A 13,764-nucleotide genomic window follows, 5' to 3' on the forward strand; every position below is an offset into this window, starting at 1 on the left:
AGGGATGAGGGTGGAAGGGGGAGGGCTTTCGGTCAAAGGTAAAACAAAGTTGTGATGCGATTGGGAATGGAAGGGAAAAAGGAAAAGGAATAAGGCTCGGGTGTGGGGATGGAATCAAACAGGATTTAGTTTAGGAATGGAATGATTTGGTCTAGAATTAGAGAATTCAATGAACGGGGGTAGTTAGTAAGGGAGGGGGGCTGCGCCTAACTCAAGGTTTTGGTGCGCCTGACTTGATGTGAGGCATCAGGAACGTGACTTGTGCCTCGTCACTTTATCTTGCCGATTATGTAAGTCGGTTTGTAAAATTTATAACTATAAATTAACCGGTAAGTGCACCAGCTCATATCAAATAATATCTCAGGTGAGTGAGGGTCGATCCCACGAAAATTGATAGATCAAGCAATAATGATTGAGTGATTGGCTTAGTCAGACAAACAGAAAATGGTGTTTGAGATTTCAAAAGCATTAAATAGTAAATTCAGAATATTAGAAGACAGACAGTAAATAAGTTGAGAAAAATATATAGAGAAACAGTTAAGGCTTCAGAGTTATCTATTTTCTGGATTGATTTTTCTTACTAACTATTTTAATCATGCAAGATTTAATTCATGGCAAACTATATGTGACTAAACCCTAATTTCTTAGACCTTTTTAGTCTCCTCTAACTCTCATCAACCGCCAATTCCTTGGTCAATTAATTCCAATTAGAGGGTGAAGTTTAATTCTAGTTATTATGCCACAAAAATCCTAATTATCCAAATATAAGAGGATTATATGTCACGTATCCCGTTAAGTCCAGATAATTAGAATTTAGGAGAAATTATTTTCAAGCTGTTGTTCAACTAAAGAGCTTTTCTAAGTTATACAAGAATTCAATTAGAAAGAGGGTCATACTTCCGTTCCACCCAAATTCATAAGATAATGAACGAAAACAATTCTTGAATTGTAAATCAGTACATGAATTAAACTAGAGAAACAATAGAATCAATCCATATAATAGACAGAGCTCCTAACCTTAACAGTGGAGGTTTAGTTGCTCATGGTTCATAGTGGAAACTACGATTCTCTTAAATTGTAAATTGGAATGAGGTGGAATAATAGAAGAGAAGTTTCTTTTTCCCTTTTATATCTAATCCTAATTAATTTAAAATATATTTTCTAAAACTAAAATAATATCTTTTCCTATTTTAAAATAAAATACAAATTTAAATCAAAATTAGTTAAATCTTCGAGCACTCCTAATTCGGACGCTGGGACCACCAATCATGCGCCTTACTTGGTGAACTTCTGCGCCTAACTTGAGTTGTTGTTGTGCATTGCGCGTGCTTGTTAGTGTCTTGCACCTTACTCAAGGATACCTTGCGCCTTACTTGAGTAAGGTGCAAGACGCTAACAAGCACGCGCAATGCACAACAACAACTCAAGTTAGGCACAGAAGTTCACCAAGTAAGGTGCATGATTGGTGGTCCCAGCGTCTAAATTAGGAGTGCTCGAAGATTTAATTAATTCTGATTTAAATTTGTATTTTATTTTAAAATAGAAAAAGATATTATTTTAGTTTTATAAAATAGATTTTAAATTAATTAGAATTAGATATAAAAGGGAAAAATAAACTTCTCTTCTATTATTCCACCTCATTCCAATTTACAGTTTAAGAGAATCCTAGTTTCCACTCTAAACCATGAGCAACTAAACCTCCACTATTAAGGTTAGGAGCTTTGTCTATTATATGGATTGATTCTATTGTTTCTCTAGTTTAATTCATGTACTGATTTATAATTCAAGAATTGTTTTTGTTTGTTATCTTATGAATTTGGGTGGAACGGAAGTATGACCCTCTTTCTAATTGAGTTCTTGTATAACTTGGAAAAGCTCTTTACTTGAACAACAACTTGAAAATATATTCTCCTAAATTTCTAATTATCTGCATTTAACAGGATACGTGACATATAATCCTCTTATATTTGGGTAATTAGAATTTCAGTGGCATATAACTAGAATTGAACTTCACCCTCTAGTTGGAATGAATTGACCAAGGAATTGGCGGTTGATGAGAGTTAGAGGAGACTAAAAAGGTCTAAAGAAGTAAGGTTTAGTCACATATGGTTTGCCATGAATTAAATCTTGCATGATTAAAATAGTTAGTAAGAAAAGTCAATCAGAAAAATAGATAACTCTGAAGTCTTAACTGTTTTTCCATATATTATTCACAACTTGTATACTGCTTGCTTTCTAATATTCTGAATTTATCGTTAATGCTTTTGAATCTTCAAACACCATTTTCTGTTTGGCTAACTACGTAAATTAATCAACCATTTTTGCTTGATCCATCAATCTTCGTGGGATCGACCCTCATTCAATTGAGGTACTACTTGGTACGACCCGGTGCACTTGTCGGTTAGTTTGTGGTTGTAAATTCCGCACCAAGTTTTTTGCGGGTGTTTGAAGATTCAAAAGCATTAACAATAAATTCAGAATATTAGAAAGCAAGCAGTATACAAGTTGTGAATAATATATGGAGAAACAGTTAAGGCTTCACTATCTATTTTCCCTGATTGACTTTTTTTTACTAACTATTTTAATCATGCAAGATTTAATTCTTGCGCCTTACTTGAGCTTGGACGCATGGTTTTGAGTTCACTTGAATGATTATGTGCCTTACTTGGAGAATTCGTGCGCCTTACTTGAGGAGTCACGCCTATGGTTGCGTGTTGTTGTTGTTGTCTTGCGCCTAACTTGAGAAATCTCAAGTTAGGCGCAGCCTTGGTCGAATTGGTGGGAGAAAAGTGTGAACTATTATATATCGTTGGAAAGCTCTGAAAGTTATCTTTCCAAAGCCACCAAAATCACATCCATTGGACCTCTGTAGCTCGAGTTATTCAGGTTTGAGTGTACAGAGGTCAGGGTTGACATCATCATTCGCCTTCTTCTCTTTTTCTGCGGAAACTCCATCAAATCTAGCCAAATGCTACTTAAAATAAACAGAATTGCACACGAATCAAAATAAAATCTATAGTGACTAAAAGATAATTAATTATTGATTAAACTCAACAAATTAAATACAAATTCACTAGGAAAAGATAGGAAAGATGCTCACGCATCATCGGTCAACAGATTCTTGCGCTTTTTTGAGTTTAAGTCAATGCATATCGTAATAATGGAAAAAGGAAATTTTAAAGAGAAATAAGATAATATAAAGAGAGATATTATTATTAAATGTAGTATGGCTTTATAAAGATGCTTTTGCTACTAAGGGGTGGGAATTGCTGCCCCCTAGTCCTTGCTGTGATGCCTCGTTAAAATCCCCTCTAGGAAAACTTTTTTTTTGGAAAAAACCATAAAGTCAGGAAAAAGAGTACATCAGGGAGCGAGGTTCGCTTCTAGCTGTAATATCTCTTCATATTGCAAGCGTGCCACGATCTGGGAAGCTCTGATCCTTCTAGGTCGGACACCTTATACTACCCTTTTCCTAAGACTTCAATTATCTTGTAGGGTCCTTTCCAATTTGCAGCAAGCTTCCCTTCGCCCGACTTGTTTACACCGATGTCATTTCTGATAAGAACCAAGTCGTCTGAGTCGAAGCTTCTTCGAATGACTTTTTTGTTGTATATGTTCGTCATCCTTTGCTTCAATGCTGCTTCTCGTATTTGGGCTTGTTCTCGGACTTCGGGGAGCAACTCAGGTTCTTCTTTTTGCACTTGAACATTGCCGACCTCATCGTAAAATCTCACCCTTGGACTTTGCTCGTTGATCTCTATAGGAATCATGGCTTCTATACCGTAGGCAAGTTGAAAGGGTGTCTCTCCAGTAGTAGAATGAGGTGTGGTTCGGTAGGCCCACAATACTTGGGGGAGCTCTTCAGCCCAAACTCCCTTTGCTTCTTGAAGTCTTTTCTTAAGCCTTGCTAATGTAACCTTATTAGCAGCCTCGGCTTGCTCATTTTCTTGAGAGTGCTCGACCGAGGTGAACTGATGCTTGATCTTCATGCTAGATACCAAGTTTCTGAATGTAGTGTTAGTAATTTGAGTACCATTATTTATGGTGATGGAGTTAGGGACTCCAAACCTAGTAATGATATTCTTATAAAGGAACTTCCGACTTCTTTGTGCTGTGATGGTGGCTAAAGGCTCTGCTTCAATCCATTTTGTGAAATAGTCTACTCCCACTATGAGATATTTAACTTGTCCAGACACTTGAGGAAAAGGCTCGAGTAGGTCCAGTCCCCATTTTATAAAAGGCCATGGAGAAGTTATACTAATTAATTCTTCTGGGGAAGCGACGTGAAAGTTAGCATGCATCTGACACGGTTGACACTTCCTCATAATTAAAGGAAAAAAGTATCATGTCTTATAGAAAACAAGATTTTTAACATTTTAAATTAATAATAGTTGAGTGAAATATGAGTGTCTTATTTTAATGTCCAATAATTATTTGAAAAATTAATTTAATATGACCAACAGTTGAGTGATGGCATCTTATTTCTAATTTTTTATATTGACAAATCATCTATCATTCACTTGATTTATGATGAAATTAGTAGTAATTTAACTTTTTGGTAAGAGCTAAATGGTTTTATTATTGATTTATGCATTATTTACAAATAATATTATCACAAAACTATTGATTTTTTATCATTAAATCTGTAATAAATTAATAAACATAGAAAATTAATCAACATATTACAAAATCTCTTGTATTCTAGTAGAAAAATTGAATATTCTATTAGTATTAACTTAATTTAATATTCAAATTCTTTCACTAAAGCTAATTAGTTGAAACAAAAATGCATAAAAATAAAAACCACTATATGTTATCAGTTTCACAGAAAGCTACCTGTCCAAAAAGTGATAGCATGAGCTAGCCCACCAAAGACAAGTAGACAACTGTTCTATGCTATTTTCTTTGGAAAAATTGGAGAAAATGAGAAAGACAAATGGATGACAAGGTTGCAAGATTGCAAAAAAATGAGAAGATGGTATGGGTTAAGTTTAAGGTTTCGTTCTGTACTTCTGGCTAAAAACGCCTTCCAAACAAGAATCGATACTTTCATAGCAGAAAACGAAGAGATTGTTAAAATAATAGCGACTATCCCAAAGGAGATGTCGCTGCCACCACAAACGAGGACAAGGGAAACCTCACACAGCCGCCATGCCCCAATATCATGCAGTAAATAGTCTTTGCACGCATGCTCTGCTTTCCTGTGGTTTTTTAGGTTGTGTTGCTACCTTTCTAACTCTTCATGTCACTATATGTCTAAGTCTTTATCTTCCTCTCACATGCAACAGATTCAGGTTTCTAAGTCTAAATTTTCACAATGCTCCTACCTTTAGGGCAACTTACACTAGGATAGCACAATAAATCATTTCTTACGTATTTCGACTTACTAAATGTAGTTCATTTTGAACTCGCCCTCTTCATCACCGCCACCACAACCAAGGACAAGGAAAATCCCACATGGTCACCGTGCTCTAATATCCTGCTATGAGTAGTCTCTGCATGCTCTGTATTCATGTGGTTCTTTAGGTTATGCTGCTACCTTCCTAACTCTTCATATCACTATATGTCTAAGTCATTATCTTCCTCTCACATGCAACACATTCCGGTTTCTAAGTCTAAATTTTCACAATGCTCCTACCTTTAGGACAACTTACATTAGGATAGCACAACAAATTATTTTTTATATATTTCGACTTACTAAATATAGTTCATTTTGAACTCGCCATCTTTATCACCGCCACCACAACCGAGGACAATGGACACCCCCACACGACCACCGTGCTCCAATATCCTACTGTGAGTAGTCTCTGCATGCTTTGCTTTCATGTGGTTCCTTAGGTTGTGCTCAGGGACGGATCCACTCATGTGGGTGTGGGGGCAAGCGCCCCCACTATAATTTGGAATTTTATTGAGTAGTATATAATAATAATATTTAGTTGTCCCCACTAAATTATTAAATTTGACTCCACAATAATTTTTTATTCAACTTTTGACATTTAATAGCCAATTTGAAAACTTCATATTAGAAGTCCATTATAATGATCAATTTTTAAATTTAAATAAGATAAGATTGGTGTTCTTTTTTAGAGATCGACTCGAAAGAATATTATCTATCCATTTGTGTTTCTTCTTTTAAAATTAGCTTTAGTTTTTTCATAATAACTACACTAATTGAATGAACTTTTTCAACTATGAATATCATCAAGAGCTAATTTGTATGCAAGTTGAGTTTTAAATGATTGTTTAACGACATATACAAAAAAAGATATTTTAATTATATTATCAAAGTTTCAAAATATGAAATATAAAAAATTAAATTTTAAATTATATGTTATTATTTAAATTACTATTTTAGTATTTTAATTTATAATTAGATATTTTGAAACCTAATCATATTTTACAATAACAAAATATAATTATAACAACAATTAAAATAATCACTTGTACAGAATAAATCTTAAAATATAAATTTTGAAATACAAAATACATATTTAAAATAAGTTAAATGATATATGTATTTATACACAAATTTATAATAGACAATTTAATAGCTACTTTTTTATGTAAACGTAATATTTTTATTATAAAAATTATTATAATGTTATATATATTTTGCCTCCACTATCAAAATTTTCTGGATTCGTCACTGGTTGTGCTGCTACATTCCTAACTATTCATATCACTATATGTCTAAGTCCTTATCTTCCTCTCACATGCAACACATTCAGGTTTCTAAGTCTAAATTTTTACAATGCTCCTACCTTTAGGGCAACTTACACTAAGATAGCACAATAAATCATTTCTTACATATTTCGACTTACTAAATTTTGTTCATTTTAAACTTGCCCTCTTCATCGTTGCCACCACAACCGAGGACAAGGAAAACCCCACACGGCCACTGTGCTCCAATATCCTGCTGTGAGTAGTCTCTGCATGCTCTGCTTTCATGTGGCTCCTTAGGTTGTGCTGCTACCTTCCTAACTCTTTATATCACTATATGTCTAAGTCCTTATCTTCCTTTCACATGCAACACATTCAAATTTCTAAATCTAAATTTCTACAATGCTCCTACCTTTAGGGAAACTTACACTAGGATAGCACAACAAATTATTTTTTACATATTTCAACTTACCAAATGCAGTTCATTTTGAACTCGCCCTCTTCATCAGCACCGTCGCCACAACCGAGGACAAGGGAAACCGCACATGGCCACCGTGCTCCAATATCCTGCTGTGAGTAGTCTCTGCATGCGCTGCTTTCATGTGATTCCTTAGGTTGTGCTGCTACCTTCTTAACTCTTCATATCACTATATGTCTAAGTCCTTATCTTCCTCTCACATGCAACACATTCAGATTTCTAAGTCTAAATTTCTACAATGCTCTTACCTTTATGACAACTTACACTAGAATAGTACAATAAATCATTTTTTATATTTTTTGACTTACTAAATGAAATTTATTTTAAACTCGCCCTCTTCATCATCATTTTTGTATTATACATATAGTCAACAACAATGAGCACATCTTTTAGGCTTTGACACGGTTCTAGTAAACCAGACTACAAGTTCGGCATTTGTCATCAACAATAGCATAAAGGATTGGCTCCTCAAAGTTTTTTATGACGCGGCAATTCTGATACCTATTTTCTATCGAAATGAAACCTTAACCCAGGATGATGGACCTTTCTACAGCTTTCAAGTTGTGCTCCCAAACCATCCGATCAGAATCCATCTCCATACAAAGGGAAGATACTCCTTAGTCGAGTGGGATGCAAGACAAGACGCAGCCTATCGCATGTTCGATACCGTCCTTCACATGACACATGAAAAAATTAGGGACTACAACTACCTTTGTGCAACAATTCTGCAAGAGGCTAACAATGCTTGTATTGTCTGGGTTGCTAAATTGGAAGAAAAGTGTGAATACCTTGATGCTTCCTACGACCCCACTAACCAATACGTTTCTTCACCTTAGGCTCATCTTAGCCAAAAAGTTTCTTTTATCATGTTTGTTTCTTCATTTCAATCGTGTTATGTTTCTACTTATCAATGAAAAACTTTTTTTACTGACTACTTTAATCTCTTAACGAAAATCAACGTTTTTGTTTTTGCATAAATAACGCACATCAATAACAACCAAAGTATATCGTCGTCTTCTATACTTCGTCCTCTTATAAATTTACCTGTGTTGCATAATCCATAAGTTTTTTATATATGTTTTTTAAGATATTTATATCCTACATTTTGTATTTTGATTAACCTGTTCCAGGTTAAATAATAAAAAAATCAATAATTTTGTGATAATATTTTTTTGCAAAGGATAAACGGCCAATAAAATTTATAAACAACAACAACAACAACAAAGCCTTGTCCCACTAAGTGGAGTCAGCTACATGAATCAAACGACGTCATTGTGCTCTGTCATGTGTCATGTCTACAGAGAGACTATTTACATGTAGATCTCGTTTGACCACCATATGGATGGTCTTCTTAGGTCTTCCTCTGCCTTTCGCCCCTTGTCCATCTTCCACCTCATCTACCCTCCTGACTGGATGTTCTATCGGTCTTCTTTTCACATGTCCAAACCACCTAAGACGCGATTCAACCATCTTTTCCACAATGGGTGCTACTCCAACTCTCTCCCTTATATCTTCATTCCTTATTTTATCCAATTGCGTATGACCACTCATCCATCTCAACATCTTCATCTCTGCCACACTCAGTTTATGTTCATGCTCCCCTTTAGCCGCCCAACACTCTGTACCATAAAGCATAGCCGGTCTTTGGCGGTGCGATAGAATTTACCTTTAAGTTTTAAAGGCACTTTTTTGTCGCATATAAAACCAGATGCACTCCGCCATTTGACCACCCTGCTTGGATCCTATGATTTACATCCTGTTCAATCTCTCCATTATCCTGTATGATGCACCCAAGATACCTAAAACTTTTAACTTTTCGTAGGGTATTTTCTCCAATCTTCACCTCTATATTAGGGTTTTTTCTTCTCGGACTGAACTTACGTTCCATATATTCCGTCTTGCTACGGCTTATGCGTAGACCATACAATTCTAAAACTTCTCTCCATAACTCCAATTTCTTATTTAGGTCTTCCCTTGACTTTTCCATAAGGACGATATCATTGGAAAAAAGCATGCACCATGGCACAGGCTCTTGGATGTGCTCTGTGAGTACTTCCAAGACTAATGTGAAAAGGTATGGACTTAAGGATGATCCCTGGTGTAATCCTATACCAATAGGAAATTCTTCTGTCACACCACCTTGAGTCTTCACACTAGTTGTGGCCCCATCATACATATCTTTAATTGCACGAATATATGCGATCCTTACCCTCCTCTTTTCTAAAACCTTCCATAAGACCTCCCTTAGTACCCTATCATACGCTTTTTCCAAATCAATAAACACCATATGTAGATCCCTTTTATTACTACAATACCTCTCCATCATCCTTCTTAAAAGGTATACCGCTTCAGTGGTAGATCTGCCTGGCATGAATCCAAATTGGTTCTCTGTTACTTGTGTCTCTTTTCTCAACCTCCGTTCTATCACCCTTTTCCATAACTTTATGGTATGACTCATAAGCTTGATCCCTCTATAGTTTTCGCAACTTTGTATATCCCCCTTATTCTTGTAGATAGGTACCAAGGTGCTCTTTCTCCACTCATCAGACATCTTCTTTGACCTTAAAATCTCATTAAAAAGCTTGGTTAACTAGTTGATGCCTTTTTCTCCAAAACCCTTCCAAACCTCAATCGGGATATTATCAGGTCCTACTGCCCTGCCATTTTTCATCTGCTTTAGAGCCTCTTTTACCTCAAAGTCTTGAATTCTTCGATAGTAATCAAAGTTTTGATCTTCTTCCCTTGTGCATAATCGACCAAGGCTCGGAAGAGTCTTCTGTCCCTCGTTAAATAACTCATAGAAGTAGCTCTTCCACCTTTCCTTAATCTTCTCCTCTTGAGCCAACACCTCTCCATCCTTATCCTTTATGCACTTAACCTGATCCAAATCTCTCGTTCTTCTTTCACGGCTCTTTGCGATTCTATATATACCTTTTTCTCCTTCTTTTGTGCCCAAAGACTAGTAGAGACCCTCATATGCTCTTGTTCTTCCTTCACTTACAGCCACTTTTGTCTCTTTCTTAGCCACCTTATATTTTTCCTAGTTATCTACGTTGCGGCATAAAGACCACTCTTTAAAGCACTCCCTTTTTATCTTTATCTTTTCTTGTACACTGGCATTCTACCACCAGGACTCCTTGTCTCTTGGTCCTATTCCTTTAGATTCACCAAAGCTTTCTTTTGCTGTTCTTCTAATAACTTCTGCCATTTCCCTCCACATCTCTTCCGCACTTCCATTTCCATCCCACTTTGCCTCTTCTCCCACCCGTCTTAGGAAGCTTCTTTGTTCCTCACCTTTCATCCGCCACCACCTCGTCCTTGGGTTCTTCGTATAATGTCTTTTCCTCAACTTTTACTCAACGCGAAAATCCATGACGAGCATCCTATGTTGTGTTGTCAAACTCTCTTCCGGGATAATTTTACAATTAATGCAAAATTTCTGGTCGACTCTCCTCAACAGGAAGAAGTCGATTTGAGAGCTTGTCATGCCACCCTTATAGGTTATAAGATGTTCGTCTCTCTTTTTAAAACATGTATTTGCGATGAGAAGATCAAAGGTTAAGAAAAAGTCAGTTTTACCCTCGGCATTGATCACCCCGAAACCATGACCTCCGTGAATACTCCCATATCCAGTCACTTCTCTACCAACATGGCCATTTAAATTTCCTCCTAAGAAAATCTTATCTCCCAAAGGTATGTCTTGAACCAAACTCTCTAGATCCTCCCAAAACCATATCTTGTGTTGTTCGTCCAAACCCACTTGCGGTGCATAGACGCTAATCACATGGAAAACACCTCCCTCCACCACAAGTTTGATAGAGATGATCCGATCTCCCACCCTCTTAACATCCATTACGTCCTTCTTCCACTGCTTATCCATAATTATTCCAACCCCATTCCTATTCTTCACCTTTCCTGTATACCAAAATTTGAAGCCAGAAGTATCCAACTCCCTAGCCTTCGCACCAACCCATTTTATTTCTTGTAGGCACATAATGTTAATCTTCCTCCTTTTAATGGTGTCCACCACCTCCATGGACTTTCCTGTTAGAGTGCCTATGTTCCATGTCCCAAATCTTAACCTTCTGTCACTCCGACCTTTACCTTTTACTTTGTGAACTAGCTTATTTACCCTCGTCCGTTCACGAAAATGCAAGAACCCTTGCTCATTTAACACTACATCCGAGCACCGATGCAGCGGCTCTTGCTCATTTGATACCGTACTCGAGCCATACAGCGCGTTACTTCCGGGCAACGACCTAGCTTTAGCGCAATAATGTCTTTGATTCATGTCATGGGAGTTCGACTATATTTTTATGTTGGTTGTCGAAGACCTAACACAACCCTCCTCCTTTATCCGGACTTGGGACCGGCTATGTACCGCAAGTGTAACATAGGCGGAGTTAATAAAATTTATAAACTCTCACCAAAAATCAAATTACTATTAATTTCCTCATAAATCAAAGGCAATTATCAATATAAAAGCTTAAAAATAAATAATATGTCGCTAATCATACTAAGTTAAATTTTTAATTAATTATATTATATTACACAGCAAAATGAATCATTTATGTTCCACTCAACCATTGTTAATTTAAAATTTTAAAATCTTACTCTTCATAACATATAATACTATTTTTTTTACTTATTTTTACAGAATGTGCTTGTAAAATAAAATTGTCTGCAAACTTAACAAATAATACTTATAAGAGTACACTATATTTCTTAAACATAATTAGTAAATAAATAATTTCTTATTAAAATACAAATGTCCAAATTTATCTATTATTCTAAAAATATTAAAAACCAAGTTGTCAAACTCTTTTTTTTTTTGGAATAAAAAATTTATTAAAAAACGAATTGAAGTATTACTCATGAAATGGACAAATTAAAGTCTTGAAAGTAATATTTTCTATTATAAGAAAATTTTATATTATGCAAATTTTATACTTATTTACTAAAACATTTTACTATTACTGTTACTACTATTACTACTACTACTACTACTACTACTACTACTACTACTATTATTATTATTATTATTATTATTATTATTATTATTATTATTCCATTTCAGATAAAATATTTTTGACCCAAAATTTCAAAAATAATTTCACACACAAATGTCAACTTGCTCTATCACTAAATCATATAAATTGAGTGCAGTCCATTATTCCATACAAGCCTCAAAAAGAGAGTATTTTTCAAACAGAAGCATCTAGCCCAAATACCATAAACAAAAACCTATGGCCCACTCTTCAGATCTCTTCAACTACCAGCTCACACCAAGGCTAACATTACTTGACTACACAAAACGACAAGAGCTAATAGAATTGTAATGTCGCAAAGACTGTAAATGGACAGCTTCAAAATTAGAGAGAGAAGTGGGCAGCACCTTATCCAAAGGTGGATGAAAAAAGAGCTATTGTGGTATTAATTGCATTGTGCAAGGGTTGGTCGGTAAACAGTGGGCTTTGGATTCCTCATGTGAACAAAGTCAACAAACTATAAAAAAATAAATAATGCTATATAATATTAATTAAGATCCAGATCCTGTTTCTCCGTTTTCATCACGTGAACAAAGTCAACAGATTATAAAAAAAATAAATAATGCTATATAATATTAATTAAGATCAAGACCCTGTTTTTTGTCATGTGAACAAACTAAAAAAAAATAATGCTATATAATTTAAATGACCTGTGAAACTTTTTATGAAAACTAAGGCAATATATATATAAGTTTAGCAAACGAAATAAAAACTGAGCAGAAAGGCTAACTACTGCTTGTGTTTATGTAATAATCCTTACCAGCTACTGCTTGTGTTTTTACTTCTTAAAAAAATAGTCAAATAATGCTCTTCTGTCTTTTTCCACAACACTTTTAAATATCCACTTTCGTAGCGAATTGCTGTTTGAAAGATGATTCCACCAATCTAGACTATTTGATTCCCTCTTTTCCACAACTTTGTTTTCATATCGATCTTAATTCTTTGATTGCCTTTGCCTTTGTCTTTTCACTTCTCTTTTTTTTTTCTTTTTTTCTTTTTTTTTTCCTGGTCTTGCATGCAACACAGTACTATTTTCACGTCTTTTTAATCAACCCAATTCTAACTTAAAAAAAAAAAAAAACCCAAAACAAAACACAAAAAAAGAAATACACAAAACACAAAAAAAAAAGTTTCTTTTGAATTGGCCAGACAATCATGAGAGCTTCTAATTTCTATTATGGTTGTTTGCTGCTTCTTTCTGGTTAAGGACTATACATCCTGTTTGATATGGAGGTTTGTCTCTCATTTCATTATCTACTTTTTTCTTTTTCATATTCTTGTATTTTTTTAGGTTTATCTATTATGTTAGAACATATATTAAGATTACAAAATAAAAAAAAAAATTAATTAAAAATATTTAAAATTTTCTACTAATAATAAGTTTATTATGTATTTTTAGAACACAAGTTAACTAAATTTTTCTTTTTTTACATGTGTTACCAATCACTCCCCGAAAAAAAAAAGAGAATTATTAATTTATTGAGCAAGGATATTAATCACTAAAAAAATTTAATTGAAAGCTTTAAGTTCAATGTAAATTATTATTATTATTATTATTATTATTATTATTATTATTAT

At 34.7% G+C, this 13,764-nt stretch overlaps 1 pseudogene; it reads right to left on the reverse strand.

Annotated features, from left to right (window-relative positions):
* Positions 1-8,458: 8,458 nt before the first annotated feature.
* Positions 8,459-11,429, reverse strand: LOC110278124 (uncharacterized; annotated as a pseudogene).
* Positions 11,430-13,764: the final 2,335 nt, after the last annotated feature.

Source organism: Arachis duranensis, chromosome 2, assembly GCF_000817695.3.
Source record: "Arachis duranensis cultivar V14167 chromosome 2, aradu.V14167.gnm2.J7QH, whole genome shotgun sequence".
NCBI lineage: Eukaryota > Viridiplantae > Streptophyta > Magnoliopsida > Fabales > Fabaceae > Arachis > Arachis duranensis.